This window comes from Gavialis gangeticus, unplaced genomic scaffold, assembly GCF_001723915.1.
Source record: "Gavialis gangeticus isolate Ggan-Ray unplaced genomic scaffold, GavGan_comp1, whole genome shotgun sequence".
NCBI classification, from domain to species: domain Eukaryota; kingdom Metazoa; phylum Chordata; order Crocodylia; family Gavialidae; genus Gavialis; species Gavialis gangeticus.
Window position 1 is genome coordinate 24,656,021 of NW_017728993.1, and position 16,119 is coordinate 24,672,139.

At 45.6% G+C, this 16,119-nt stretch overlaps 1 protein-coding gene across 1 annotated transcript in view; it reads left to right on the forward strand.

Annotated features, from left to right (window-relative positions):
- PIK3R3 (phosphoinositide-3-kinase regulatory subunit 3) overlaps positions 1–16,119 on the forward strand; it is a 147,248-nt gene that overhangs the window by 78,521 nt on the left and 52,608 nt on the right. The gene's annotated exons all lie outside the window — the stretch shown is intronic.

A 16,119-nucleotide genomic window follows, 5' to 3' on the forward strand; every position in this document is an offset into this window, starting at 1 on the left:
CCTTCCTGACCACGTCCCCACACTGCCGACCCATGTTCATCTTGGCATCAATGATGACTCCAAGATCCTTTTCCGCCTCTGTGCTGACAAGAGGGGAGTTCCCTAACCTGTAGGTATGGTGCCAGTTGTTCCTCCCCAGATGTTGGAGGTTGGATATTAGGAAAAACTTTCTCATGAGGAGGGTGATGAAAGCACTAGAATGGGTTCCCTAAAGCGGTGGGGGAGTCTCCATCCTTGGAGGTTTTGAAGACCGGGTAGACAAAGCCTTGGCTGGAATGATGGAGTTGGGGCTGGTCCTGCTTGGAGCAGGGGGTTGGACTAGATGTGACCTCCTGAGGTCCCGTCAACCCTCATTGTCTATGATTCTATGAATGCAGCATGTGCTATTAAAAGTTAGCAGAATGAATGCATGCAAAAACCTAAAAAAAAATACAAGTACAAAATACTATAAGTGTGTTGAAGGAGGTACACAAATATCGTAAGAAATGTTGTGTTTGAGCAGTAAGGGATCTATTCTGGGATTGGACTGTATAATAAAAGGGCAGACTTAAGGTTGCATCTTGCCTTTATTACAGTATTGGCTGTGAGCCCAGTCCTGCATCAGGGCCTCTTTTGTACTAGGGGCTGCACAAATGTAAAATAAGACAACATGCTCTGTCCCCAAAAGTTTGCGGTTTAACCAGGCCATGCAACCTTCACTGACTGTGGAACTTCCTACCTTTTTGCTCAATCTGATGCTCTTAGCTTGTTGTTAACAGTGAGGGGTTTTTGACTGGAATTATAAGTCTGTCACTGCTGGTCTGAGACCTGTTCAGATCCTCAGTAGAAGAGCATAAGCATATAGGGTCAACCAAAATGATGAATATCTGGCCGTAATACTTTGTTGTCATGTAATGCTTTCTTCTTTGGCAAGAAAGGGGAGAAGGGAAGGGTATAAAATACTTTCCCAAAACAAGGAGCATCCCTCTGTTGAGGTCTGGAGCTAATCCGCTGGCCGGGGAGTTGAGACACTTGGGTGGTATTGCTGTCAGGCCACTGGCCTTCTGGGCAGCTTTAGGCAAGTCATCTACCAACTTTTATTTCAACTGAACAATGAACTATACCTTCCTTTTGTAAAGCACTATCTAAGTGCTTAGGGGTGGTATTGTCAGGAGCCTCAAATACTTGGCTTAGTCTAACTTCTCCCTCAGTTATGGGCTATGTCAATATGTACTTAAGCCACTTCTCCCAGCAGGACATGATTTATGTGAGTGTAAAAGCATCTTGGGAGCCTTTTTGCCATTTGGTCAATCTTGTAAGTACATATTTACCCAGAAAGGCTGATGGTCCTCAGTGACGCACAGATGTTGGTATCCCATCTCCCTGTGCTCTGAACCTAGTATTGGGTTATTGCAGATGTGCCCATTGGCAAACAAGGGAATAGCTGCATTCCTACAAGAGTACAGCTGTTTCCCCCGAGGGTCCCCGTATGGACTGTAAGCCCTGGGAGTACTCTGCGATGCAGCAGTTGCTTATGAAGGGGCAGATGTTTTTATACAGGTCTTAGTAGGGTGTTTCAGGTTTTCAGGGGGGAGCCTTGCAGTGCTGCATGTGTGCTCAGCTATAAACAGACTCTTTGCAAAGAATCAGAAGTGGGGAAGTAGGAGAAAGTGGCTGTTTTTAGTAATGCCAGTGTCCTTCCACTTCTGTTTTCTGAGACAATCTTCACTTTCCCGTATAAAGGAAGGAGTGGGGATGTCTGTTTTCTAGCAACACCAAATTACTGCCCACTCCCAACATACCCCAGAGCATATGGATGTTGTGGTATCCCCACCTCTCAGGCAGTTTTGAGGCCCAGAGGAGGTAAGGAACCTCCCCAAGGTCAGACAGAGAAGCCTGAGAAAGGCCCGGAGGGAGAGCCCACATCACCCCACCCTCTGCCTTCCATGCAAGCCCATCCCTTTCCCGAGGAGCCCTTGTAGAAAGTGGCATAAAAGAGGGGAATGAGCTGTGATCCAAAGTTCCCCAAGACAAATCAACTCCAGCATTAAAACAGGCTTTAGCACAATCGTTAGCTGGATTAATTTGGGAGTTGCCTGAAGTTAATCCAGCAGACGATTGTGTATTTTCCTGTCACGCATATTTTATTGGTGAGCTGTATTCAAGGCACCAGTGTGAAAAACGCGACTGTGATCAGAGCCCCGCCGTAGCCAGGAACTTAAGCTCATGCTTGTTAAGTGCAAATACGACATGAGAGTAACTTCTTCCCTGTCCAGCAATGTGATTCAGCCTGAGCTCAGGATGACAGGGTACTGTAGTGGACAGGCACTGGACTGGGAGATGTCAAACCTGGGATCTAGTCTGGACTTCTTGTATGATGTTGAATGGGTCATGTCACTCATCGTTCTTTTGCTTGTTCTCCCCCAGCCTTGGCGGGCAAAGCTGACACTCCCCTCAGTGCCTGTAACACAACTAAGTGGAGCACATGGGGCAGAACTGTACCGGGTGGGGTTGAGATTTACTCAACTACTGAAAACTAAGAAGTGCTTTTCTAGGTAGCAGTCACAGCTTTACTCAAGTTACTTAATAGCTTGATGCGACTGTCTAAAGCAACTTGAATAATTACTGGGGTGTTGTGGGGGAGGTTCATTCATGCTTAGTGATGCTTTGCCAGTTGGTGCTACAGAGGAGTGAATTGTTGCCGCTGTGCAAACAGGGGGTCTATCTTGATACAGATCCACCAGGCTGGACAGGAGCTTGAACACTCACAGGCTAGGCCCAAAAACCAACCCAAGGATCAGAAAGCCACATCCTGTGCTGGGTTCTCATTGAGGTCCATCCACTTTCACACTGGAAGGCAGCCTTGGCCTTCTCTAGCAGGGCAATAAGGGTCTTGTGCCGATAGCCTCCTTCTGTAGGGGCATAATAAAAATGTTGCTGACATCGTTCGCACGAGAATTAAACCCACACCAAAAGGATTATTCCCCATTGGATCTGGCCTTGTTAGCTCTGTAAAGAATTACAAAGCTGCAAAGAAAGCAGAGCTTCTGCTTCATGTTATCTTGCCTCGCAGCGACCTACAAATCATTGCTGGCTTGGCCACTTCACCTCTGTCTCACGTTACATGAAGTTGGAAGCCTGATGCCTATTTGTATTGACATCACTTTTTGACTAGTCGGTGTGTATCCTGTTCACAGGTTTCAATCACCCTTTGTGCTTTTCTAAATGCAATCATGTGATGAGAAGTCTTGTTCAGTCTGAGTGAAAATTGGCAATTGCTGGATGTATTGACTTTCTTGTGGTCAGATGATTTGGAAAGATCATCCTAAAACAGTAAAAATGTTACCAGCTAACATCTATCAACCACAAAAATGCTTCCTCTATGGTACTAAGGGAAGGAGGGGCCAGCAAGGTGGATTTAGCAGGATTAGCTGTTGGAAAGCACCCAGAATTAGGGAGAGGAGAGAGAGCTTCTTGCCTGCACTTTCCAGTTTCTTCAGACTTTTCCTGTCTCAGAAACCCCCCAGACTTTCATTCTGTGCTCTGAAGCCTACAGAAATCTAATTCTGTAAAGCACAAGCTGCTGTCTTTTGGGGGTGGGAGGTCTTCTTTTGGAAGGGAGAGGGGGTTCACAGCTTTTCACAGTTTAGAGGCTGTAGATGTCCATCCTGAAACCCAACCCCAAATAAAGACCTCCAAGCGGGTTAGTAGCAAAGGGAAGTAGCAGGATTGAAAGCAAGATTTCACCCCGTCGGCTCACGGTAGAAGGCAAGTTGTGTTGTCAGGCAGCAATCCTGAGTCTGGGTGACTCAGGAGCTGTGCTCTTGTGAAAGCCTGGCAGCTCAGTATAACACTGCCTTCCCTTCAGCCTCGTATAAGGTTTCTGACATAAACATTTGCTGCTCGTGAACATTAGGATCCAGCTGCAAATGAATGTCCTTGTTTAAACAGCATTTCGTGGACTTGTTCCAGCCTCTTGCATAGGCCTTGTGCCTGGGCTCCCTCTGCATAGCTACTGAAGTACCACTCTTCCCTGTCTTGTCAAGCAATCTCACTGTTGTTGCTGTGGCAGCTTTCTCTTGCGTATCCCCTGGCATCTAGACCAGCCTCCCAGTTCTCCCTCCACCCAGCCGTCCACCAAGAGGCCACTGTTTCAGATCACAGTGCCCAGATTTCATTGCCATGAATGCTTCCAGGACCATTTGAGGTGGTCCCCATGGCCAGAAGAGTCTCGACTCCAAGCAGACTCTCACCTTTGTTCAGGCTGACCAGCGTCTTCACTCACTGATTTCAGGAGGGTTCCTCAGACCCTGCAGCCCAAGCAAGGGTGGCAAAACCTCTGTCTTGAATATGGGCAGGAACAAAAGAAAGAACCAACTCAGGCAAGAGACGGAGCCAGAATAAGGATGAGGATAATGGGCCTTAATCCTCTGTAGGTTTCAGTGGGACTGCTGCATTGAAATGATTATATTGTGAGCCAGGAGATTCACGCATGCAGCTTAGTGGATACCATTCTAGCATTCACCGGTCTCATTTCCCTTGCTGTATCTCTTGATTTCTCCCCCCTCAGCTATTTGATTGTCACTGTCTAATTTAACTCTCGAAAGCGTTTTCAAAGGCAGTTTGTCTGAACGATGCTATGCAAAACAAAGTTGTATTGTATATGTTGGGTTGAACCGAGATAAGGGTTTCAAAACACCAGGCCAATAAAGGTTGCTTCTTCAGGTGTTGGCAGCTTTCACAGAGCACTTAGTGTCTGGGAGCTGGGTGATGTGTTAACCTAGTAACTGTGATTTGCATAGATACAATACAGGTTTTCATTTTATGACAGGTTTTTGGCCTGGCAGCTGTTGTATTAAACCTTACACTGGTATGCTGGCCCATTAATCAGGATCACACTATTTACCCTGTCTCTCTCGCTCTCTTTTTGAGACAAACACTTTATGCTTTGTCAGCATAATGTAAGACTAAAGCTAACCCTTCAGGGTTTCACAGTCCTTTTTAAGAGCCTTGATACTGAACGCTCCAGTGGGTGCAGGCGGATAGGCTGGGAGCAAAGATCGTGTGATCGGGGCTGCGGTGTCATCACTCCATGAAACTGCCTGAGTTTTGGTGTCTTGCATTGTGGGAGAAGTCCCTCCAGAAGGAGCTATGTTCTGCTCTTTAGGCTGATCAGGACCAGAACGCCGTTGTGCCAGGCACCGTGCAAGCACAGAATCGTAGCTAGTCCTTGCCCCAAAGAGACAATCGTTTTCTGCTGCTGTTCCTGCAAGGAGCCTGGTTGGGGTCAGCAACATCCAGGTGGGGAAGGGAGGGGTTCAGCATCACTGAAGGAGGCTTTGACGTGCCACCTAGTGCACTGGACTATCAAAAGTGCATGGTGCTGCTGCAAAACCTCCCTTTAGGCATGTAGACATCCTCTTGCAAAGTAGTAACCACATCCGTCCTGCCCTTTTGACATCAGAGCACCAGGATCATCTCTTCTGTGTTGTGGTGCCGCAGATAAAAGGTTGTAGTTGAGGTCACTGCCACCTTGCCGCATGAAGAACTGCCTTCTCCTGAAGAAGGGGGTTTGTACCCAAGAGCTTGCAAAGAAGAATTTTTTCCAACTATTTTAGTTGGTCTAATAAAAGAGATGAGGGTTAAGATGTAAGATATCACCCATCTAAGATTTAAGATATCACCCAAAGAACTTTGTTTGCCTACGCCTTTAAGCCAACACGGCTACAACCAACACCCCTGCCTTCTCTGAAGGCAGTTTTCTCTTCGCAGTTGCCCACAGCAGCAAGTAAGGCAAGCAGGAGGAGGGACAGGATAACTAAGGGTACATCTGTACCCGAAGTCATAGAAACATACCCATGCCAGCCAACAATTTAGAGCTCTGTGCTGCTGCAGCTACCTACCCTAATATATAACCAACTTCTCAGGCAGGTTTGGCAACTGCTCGGAGATCCTTGCTGTTGGGTGTAACCAAGCAAGCTAATTTAAAGCTAGTTGAGAGATGCCTACCCAGGTTACAGTCCCTGAAAGGTGGTTATACCCTAAGATTGTAGGATGCTGGGCTTTGCGGCTATGGTGACAGGACTGCCCTGTGCAGGCAGGTCTCACTGAAGGAAATGTGTGTGCTTTACATGTGGGTCGCATGTGCCACAGCGATAGGCACATGAAAAGCGTCACGTATTCACCACCTATGCCTGCCTGCTCTCCTGAAGTCCGACTTACCCTGCAGGAAATTAATCTCTTTCACAGGAACCCAGTGCAGTTTAACAGTATTTGCCCCACTAGGTCAGGAAATCTGCAGGAAAGTAATTTTAATACAAGCGATGGACTTTCCAAAGATCTGGTCTCTGGTTAGTCTTCTCTTGAAACCTTTCTTTCCATTGCCTCAGCTTTGCAAGGAAGGCATCACTGTCCTGCGTGCTGCTGTTCTGTAATAGCAAGCCCCAGCTTTTTATGGTTGCTTGACTTTTTTTTCCCCTTAATATTTTGAGGTTGTTCTCCTACTTACTACGAGTCAAAGGAGCTAGGGGAAAAAAACAATCTTCAAAGCAAATACAACCATGTTTTCCTTTGGGAAAACTTTTACAGGGAAAGTGCATGTAGCTAAGCAACAATGCATTATGGTAAATGGGTCATTTTCAAAGGTATGAATTGCATGCGTCTAATTGTCGGGAAAACAGTAGCATCCAGCAAATTGCCTGCATTTGAATTTTTGGCTTATTAATAAGAAATGAGACAATTTTTTCTCATGCCCCCAAGAACTGCCCTCTTTTTCCTGGTTTTCCACCCCCCACCCAATGCCTCGGGTCATAGTGTGACCATTATTGCAGCTGAGGATGAAAACACATGTCTGGCACTGCACGGGGTACTCCTCTGTTCCCCCAGGCCTGGGGATAATACAACCGCTTCAACAGCATTCCTAGGGTGGCGGGGAGGGGAGAAGCCAGGACTGGGAGCCAGCCCCAGGTCTCCCACGTATCAGGGTGAAGCATATTCTTGTTTGGATTGTATTAATAAGGCAAGAGAGAGGCCAGGCTTTAACTGGCACTGTTGCCTGAACTCAGATCTCAAAGCACTTCCCAAATGGGGTAAATTTCACTTCCCCATTTCCGCTGAGGCCTAGACTAGTGCCTTAGCTTCACTGCAAAAAGAAGGTGGTGTCTGACCGCAAGATAACAATTGCACATTAGTGAGACTACCAGGAAATCCTGGTGGAGATCTCAGCACGGGGTAAATATAGGTGAGACCAGCCGTGGGTGGGGGGACGTGTTGACTTAACTGTCAACTAAGGAGTAAAGAATACGGTCCCTTGTGTGAACTCAGATCACACAGTCGGATAACCAATGCACTTCAGGACAGAGAAGGAACGTAATCTTTTGACAATGAAGACAAGCCCGTGATGTTTGTGACCAGTATTTTCATATTTGCTTTTTAGTTGAAAAACAACTTCATTCGCATACGAAAAACTGAGGCACTTGGCACTCGATGGCCACTTCCGGAAATGCAGCCAGGGCCTCTAGGCCTTAACTCTACGATGTGTTTCTTCTTTCTGACGCTCATTATTTGACTGATCTTGATTAAAACTTGGACTGTTATATGCAAAGGTTTGTTGCAGGAAAGTGCTGGGCTTATTTCTTTCCTCTATGTATAAAATTATACAGCTACTTTTTACAGTCAGACCTGTGGAATTTATGGAGTGGTTACCCTGCGTTCCTGGGGGGGAGAAATGAGCAAGGAGTAGCTCCAATGAATTAAAGTAATGAACAGAGGAAGTGGAAAATATTTTAAATTCCTCAATAACACTACATTTCAAGAAGTGGGGGAAAGGGAGGCCTTCAACTCTTTTATTCTTCTAATTTTTCTGAACTGCTAACAAGTCTCCCTCAATTTTATGCATGATTTTCAGAGCCGATAAATAAAAGATTTGGAGAAATGAGTGATGCAGAGCACAAGAGGGGGAAGTGAAGTGTGATCTGGCCAATCTGTAACTGGAGCTGCTTTTAAGCCAATTTGTCTTCGCCAGTGTAAATGGGGAATGAGCGAGGACCCTAACAATTGGTTTGTCTCTAATGCATTGCCCTATTTAACTGTGTGACTTCTGGCTGTTTTGTCTGTCGGTGCTAAGGTAGTTAATATCCTGCATATATATGCTAAGTAGCGACTTCCGAGACTCACTCCACAGACCCCAAGATGTTGCTGTAACACAATCCAGCCACAGTGCTTGAACAGAGCTGTGCTTGTGGAGGGAGGAGAAGTGGGAATAATGAAGGTAGGGCCCAGGTTTGCCCCATGATCCACTATGCCAAGAGTCGTAGCAGGGGCTGCTGCAGCTCCAGGACTACGGTAAAGCAGTGGACTCTAAAAGAAGGCTGTGTATTCAGCTATGCTTCTGTAAAGCATCCGAAAGCAAAGCCTGCCTGTTTAGCTGCAATTTAGGCTCAGAGTTTGAGCTACAATAGCTGTCACAACTTTCCAGTAATGTCTTCAACCAAGTTCCCAAATCTCAAACTTTCCAATTAGACATGAAGGCATTTCTGTCTCCTGCCTCCAAGTCAATTGACTTTTTTTAAGCTTCGCATAATCACACTACTACTCTGAGAGAGGGACCTGGTCGTGACCCTTCGTTTGAGGATGCTTGACACGCAAAGCCTTTTTTTGAGGTCTAACACCTCGATTCATTTGCAAGCACGCCCCTGAAATTTGGCAGGGATGGAGCCCTGGGGCTAGAGATGTACCTTTTCTGTTTTCCCAGGAAATTCTGCTCTGGTTTGGCGGAGATGCAAAAGTTTGAAAATAGCCATTTCCCTTCTGTTGCATTTTTCAGGAAAATGTTGGCTGCCTTTCAAAATAATAACTGAACACGAACTTTCTCAAGAGCCGGCCTCCTGCTAACACCAAGGCAGCAGGGAGCACAGCAACACATGCATGCATTCTTGGGACTTGGTACCCTAGGATACAATGTGAGACATAAGTATTAACCCCCCACCCCAGCCCAACCCAACACAACCCACCCACCTCCCGGTTGCTGCTTGGGAGTTCAGTTTTGGTTTCTGGTAATCCCCCAGATGTTGCTGGAACCGTGCCTTGCCCCCCTCCCCCTCTACTTTCTAAGATAAAAGCCTTATAAAGCTCTTAGCTGACAGCTGAAGGGGTCGAAATCTGCAGTACAGGGCTACAGATTCAGGGTTCAAATCATGACGAGGGTGCCTGATGGGTGGGCTATTCCAGCTGCACACAACAGAATTTTTACCTTTTAATGAAAACATAGTTGTTCAATGTAAGTGCCTAAGTTAAAGGAATGTTTGTTGCAAAGCCAACTGCTCTAAAATTAGGAAATGCCTTATGTATGATTCCCCATGCAAACTTGATTCTGCCTCCTTGTATATATGCATTCTGATCGTCTTTAATTACATGATGATATACCCCTCCTTCTTTGTGTCAGCAGGGTCAAACAAGGGAGCAGAATTCAGGTTTCACAGACAGTAATACATCAGATATTTTCTACTTATTGAACGAGCAGGAGCAGGGTTCTTTGTTGCACAGGGTGTCCCACCGCCTCCATCAGTCTAAGCAAACTCATTGTATATGAGATAAAATGTTGAGTCCCAAAGTACTTCAAGCCTCCTCACCAGAATCTCCTCTCAGTAGAAATGCAGACACATCTGGATATAGTGCCACAGCTGTTTAATAGTGCATTATAATAAACAGTTTAAAACCCACAGAATGATATCTTGGCCCCATTAAAATCAACAGCAAGCCTGTCACTGAGGTTTCACTTGAAGTGTAAGAGGAAATTAGGAGAGCAAAATGGAGCTGCTTAAACTGGCATCTAGTCATAACCCTCAGGTTACTATCCCCCATCATGGGGGAAAATGCCATCTGGTCACCTGTAATATGCTCAGGATCTGAGTTTTCTGTCTCAAGTAGATGGAACATCCAATGGCAGAGTTCCCCTACCAGCCTGCTGTGGCAATGGTCGATACTAAGATAAGAACATACCTACATTTCCAGGAATATTTCTGGCGGTTCCTATGCTAATATACACTAGGCACGCCCTGCTAAGCTTGTGGGAAACTGCTGATATTTCTGCAGATGTAATGTGGTAATACCTATAGGAAGAATGCACAAGTTAGCGCTCCCATCGTAAACTATATATCTTTGTCTCTGTCTTCTAAATGAAAAACAGGCAAAGACACTTAAGCTAAACCACGAGTATTGTCCTACTTAATACAGATCTTTCTCAGTGCAGCTGAGACCACATTGTTGATCCCCTGAAAGAATCCGTGGGTCTGAGGGTTGCTGCTGACAGCCCTCGTTCTCAGCAAAACGAATTCTCCAGTGGAGCAAGTGCACAGTAAACTTTTTTTTTTTAAATCCCCAAATATGAATATTGCCAGCCAATAAACGCAAATCTGATCAAGTGATGCACAGCAAGAATATATATCTGGATATACTTCTGCAAATCCAATATTTATCACTTTAACAGAAATAAGCAGTCTTAGGAGTTTAAGAGTTAGGGATCCTGATTTGGTTCTTAATGAAGGGCCTGGAGGGTCTTGCCCAAGTTTGGAGAGGGGTTGGGTCCTTGGACACCTGCAGTTGGGAACCTCAGCCAAAGATGCAGGAGGAACACATCTCTGAGCACTGAGCCCCCTTTCTTATCCCCCTCCTCAGACAGGCTTAACACATTTGTTGATCAAAGCAAGACAAACATGGTCAGAAAGGCCATGTTCTCGTTTCATACTGTGGTCAGCTTGGAATACACTAACCTTCACTAATCCAGATCTAGGCGTCCTAAAACAATCCCAGCCATTCCAAGAAAGTTCTCTCTCTTGCAACTCAGTTCCTTTTAGACTACTTCCCTTAACCTTGGTTATGCTAACTTGGCCTAAATTTAGTAGGCTTAGATTGTGTTTAGTTTTAAAAACCACTACGGCACAATAAAAGGATTCAAACTGAACACAAAGGTCAACAACATCTAGGAAATGAAGCATCAGGTAGCCCTGGTATTTTATGAATCCAGAAATTTGCAGGCCTGGAGGGACAAGGGGTCATCTAGTCAGGCTGTTTAATATGGAGTAAGGCCTTTCCCCGAGTGCTTGCAGCAGTGGAGGGAGTGATTCTTTCCTGCCAGGTAGATGAACGTGTTAGCAGTCTTGAAGTTCCTTCTGACAGGCACTGAGTACGGATGAGCCTAGTATTAGGATCACAGCAATGTCAGGAGGCCTATGGGCCTTCCCAAATATCTCTTATAATTGTAGTGTATCGCAAATCCCCTTTCCCAATCCATCTCGACAACCATACAAACCCAGCTGTAAGCCTACATTAGAGAAGCAGATATCACATTATTATGAAAGTGAGCAGTTTCCCACAAGTGGCTTTGCTATGTTGGAGATGTTCTAGGACACATCCATTTGACTCTTTCCAAAACACTCAACAACAGTCAGGACTCCACTGTTTAATCTTGCCTTGAAATGCAAATTGTCAGCTTCAAGACAAAGGAGGGAGGAGAGCTTATGGCAGCTGACACTGGATCCTGAGATGCATCATAGAAGCAGCAGACACTGTGCTGATTTCTCTCTTTTTTTTTTTTGAATGGCCCAGACCAAACAGTTCAGACTGTCTGAAGCTATAAGAGCTGTCACTGTAGCTTGCTTAGCACCACGGGCTGCTTGAATCCTTCATGCTGGGACGACGAAGAACGCAGGGTAGATTTGCACGTGACAGACTCACTGAATCAGAGACGCAGAGCATAAGCTTTTGTGAGCCCAAGCTCACTTCATCAGGTGCTGCGAAAGGACGTGCACAAAGCGGTCTATCAAATAGAGAGATGTGAATACAAAACAGAGATGTGGTTACTTGCCATGTTAGTCTGAAGTCAGGCAGAAGGCAGAATAGACTTGTGCCTTATAGACCGACTAAAGCAGAGATGTTTAGCATAAGCTTTCATGAGCCCAAGCAGATGCTCAGATGCAATGAGCTTGGGCTCATGAAAGCTTATGTTCTACATGTCTGCTTTAGTTGGTCTGTTAGGTGCAACTATCTACCCTGCCTTCCACTTGACAAGGAAAGGAGAGCGAGCAGTGCTGGGGAGACAAACAAGTAATAAAGCCATGGGGACAAAGGAGTGACAAAAGCTAATCCAGGGAATGGGATAAGAATCCATAGTCCCTGTTTAGACCATCCTTAGCCCACAATCCAGCCATAGAATCATGAAGCAAGACTTCACCTAAGTAAGTTTAGCCACCCCAGGAAAGCAGGGTTCTCAGCCACTGACCATTTTAGTCAGAGCATTTGTTTTTATTTTCCTCATTTGAATCTTGCTTTTCTAATATTTGACTACTGGGAGCACTTGCATGTGCAAGACACTGCCTGTCTTTTGACTGTAATGCAAAATTTTGTATCTTTGGTATCAAGTTATATCATCTTTTGTGCGTGGAGGGGGAAACATGGGCAAGCATACTTCTGGATGGAAGAATGAGGTAGCCTGCATCCCCATGTGTGCAAAACCCTTGTTGGGAGCCAAGCAAGAGGAAAGATCCCAGACATGGGTGTTGGGAGCCAAATAATTATATGTATTGTAAGCACAGTTGTGATAGGAGAACAAAAACTTTTCTCGTTCATAACTTATCTCAAGGACTGATTCTACTGTTTACCACTGCATAAATTCCTTTTGCATGAAATTACCTCTTTGATTAAAGCATCAAGGGAAGAAGTAAAGGCTAACAACTAAAGTGAAAACATCAATAAGTTCAAACCTTTGCAGGCAACCAGCTTGTAAACAATAGGAATGAAACCCACTTCTGCAGCATAAAACCCAAGTAACTGGACCCTTTTGAGAGTGAAATGAATGGGGTCAACTCAAATGAGGTCAACACAAAGCCAAATATTTGCATGAGCAGAACAACCCATCAGGGTGGTGCGGTTAAGATGCTATCTTGTGCTGTTGGGTATGGAAATAAGGGAGCAAAGTGGTAGTACTGTATCCAGCTACCTTCAGTTTCCCCTAGTCTGACCAGGTGCATGTTTGACCAGGCAGCTGTATTGACTGAGGGGCAGTTTTTGGTGTGAGTCTGGCATTCAGCTCACAGCCACACCTGCAGAGATAAAGCAAGGTGCCCTAAGAGCTCTGCCACTGTACCCAGGAGGACTGAAGAAGGGATGGGATTTCCAGCAGTTCCCCTTTCCTCCGCAGATCCTAATCCAGAATCCCAATGTCATTGCTCTTGCAGTTTCTAGCCATCATGAAGCTTAAGTGAAAGCCTTTTGCAGCCTTTCTGCACCAAATTAAGCTTCGCCAGAAGTCCAGTTGCACTGTTTCAGAAGAGGGCACTCTTCCTTGGGTGAGCTAGACCAGAAGGGCTGGATTAGCTCCAGAAATTTAATTTAAATGTTAGAAAAGGAGTCTTATCTGGTTATCATAGATTAATCAGAATTTGTGGATGGGGATATAACATTAATTTTATCCAGTGAGTTATTTGCATGAAGGCCCTATGCTTTTATGCAGCTGTCTCTCCCTCAACGAGCAGCACTTGCTTTCAATTACTTGCTGGGGAAGTTATTTGAGAGAGATCAGCAAACTCCCTATTCTTTGTGAGTCTGGCTCTTCACCCCCATCAAGTGGGTGTTGGCTTTTCAGTTGTTCAGCTCCTGGCACACAGCTCTCTTATTTCCCTAAGCTCTTCTACCTTCCTCTGAGACAAAAAAAATATTAATTAACTGATTCTTCCATGCTTTAGCATGTGAATAAAATACTCTAATCAAATTAATTCATTCCATCCAGGAAGACCATACACCAACTGCAGATGCTTCCTCAGCCTGACGAAGGGTATTTCTACCCAAAAGCTTGCAAAGAAGAATGTTTCCAACTATTTGAGTTGGTCTAATAAAAGATACCAGATCCATCGAATGACAGTAATCAGGACTCAATAGTAGCAATGATATCTTTTATTAGACCAACAAGATCTTTGCAAAAAAAGGTCTTTAATTGCAAGCTTTTGGGCACAAACACCCTTCATCAAGCATTGGAGAAAAGATTATAAAAGTTCTCCTGGGTAGAAGTGAAAGTTCATATTTCATACGAAATGAAATCAAATGTTTGTATTTCATGAAAGTTCATATGATGAAGGGTGTTTGTGCCCAAAAGCTTGCAATTAAAGACTTTTTTTTTGCAAACATCTTGTTGGTCAAATAGAAGACATCATCTCTCCTACAGTGCTGATTGCCTTTCCCTCTAGACCAATATGGCTACAACCTGGATACCTAATCAAATTAAGCAACTTCTTGAACAGTGGCTGGCCTCCTAGATGTCTCACTAGCAAATCCGAGCAGCATTACAGAGCCAAGGACAGACAAGGAGTCCTCCGAAGTCTCTGGAAAACGCAGTTGTCTTTGTTTCTACTTGAAAGCTGAGTTTCATTTGAGGCTCGTCATTGAACTGGGCAAGTTCCTGTCTCTCTGAATGTTTAGTCAATCAATATCTGAATATTATTATCCCCGTGTTTTAGTCCATCAGCCTTCAAATGGATCACAGGTCACGATTTCTCCTTTTGGTAGAGTGTAAATATGATCCATCTTTGTTGTTCAAAAGTTCTTTCAAAGATTGTTAAAAGCAGCCGTGCCATCTTTGTTCTTTCTTCTTGAGGCCTTTTTCTCCTTATGTTCACAGAAGTCGAGGTGTTTGGCATCTCGCAGGATTACGCTCTCGCGCATCGATATTTGCAAAATGCTTGGAGGTTCAGGGGATGGACGTGGCTATATAAACAGGCACTGTGACTCTCTCTAATGCTACAAAGTTAGTTTTCTTTTTCCTAAAGTATGCGCAAATTGCAAAGTCACGGGCGCTGTTTATTTGAAAGGAGGACGGCGTTTAAATGGTAACAATGGTCAAGCTGAATTACCACCTTCCTGTTGCCAGTCGCAGTCCGGAAAGATTATAGTGAGAGAAAAATGGCAACCTTTATTTTACTTTTTATTTTTTTACAAGCTTTCTACAGGTAGCATCTTTTTGTTTCAATACAAGTTTGCCAAGAACGCCGTGGGCGTCAAATCCGAACCTCTCTCTGACTTTTTTTAAGAGCTCGGGCCGATTTTCTCATTACACGTTATAACCCAGCATCGTTTCTGCAGGGCGGCGTACGGCTCAAACTGGTGTTTTTTTCCCCTTGGATCTTGCTAGAAAATTGTGCCAGGAAACTTTCCTAGAAGCTCGTCACAAAACCTCATGCGTTTCGGCGTTTTCCACTTCACAATTTCGTCTTCAAGAGAGATCGATCACCTTTGCTCCTACTGACTTGGGCACGCTCGTGCCTGGCTAAGTCGAGCCCTTCATTATCCTAATCGGATCTTTTAATATTTCTGATTGTGGGGGGGGATAATCTTTCCTCCTCCCACATCTTTCCAAAATACCAGTTCCTCTTGCTATCAGGCGTATATTTTGGGGGAGGAGGGGGGAAGAAACAAAGCTGTTCGACCCCAGGGGAGTGGGGATGAGGTGGGGGTTTGCAGAAACAGGGTCATTTTTCAGGGCTGCTCTAATGAAGGCTACTTTTTTTCCCCCGTTTTGTGAGGGGGGAGGATTTGGGAGATTTCCTCCTCCTGGGTGTGGGAGGGACAGCCCTGGGACTCGAGGTCTGTCGAGGCAGACCCTTCCCCCAAATGGGGGTCTGTCTCCTCAGGGCTCCTGAGGCACTTGGGCGCCTCCACTCCCCTCAGTGGGGTGGGGGGGGGCGCTGCGAGCCCGTTGTGCCCCCCCCGCCTTTTTTTTTCCTTTGTCCCGCTTAGTAACTGGGGCTCCCAACCAATCGCCATCAAGCCGGCCGGCTTCCGCGCCAGCGGATTGGCTGGGAAGCCGAGCGCCCTCCGCCAATCCGAGGGCGCAGTGCCGGCCGAGACAAAAGGCCGGCTCTTTGGCAACTGGGGCTCAACTCATCTGCCCTGCTGGCCCCGCCCCCCCAGCTCGCGTGGGTCGTACCACCTCTCCACCACTGAAGGGGGGAGGCCCCCAAAAAACAACAAAATAGCGGGTGACGTCGTTTCAATGCACGCCGCGCTTCTCCCACGTTTCAGAGAGACCGAGGGGTTGCTGCCGCCCCCTTTACCTTTTAGTGTAATGGACGCGACCGGTTCTCACCCCCTCTC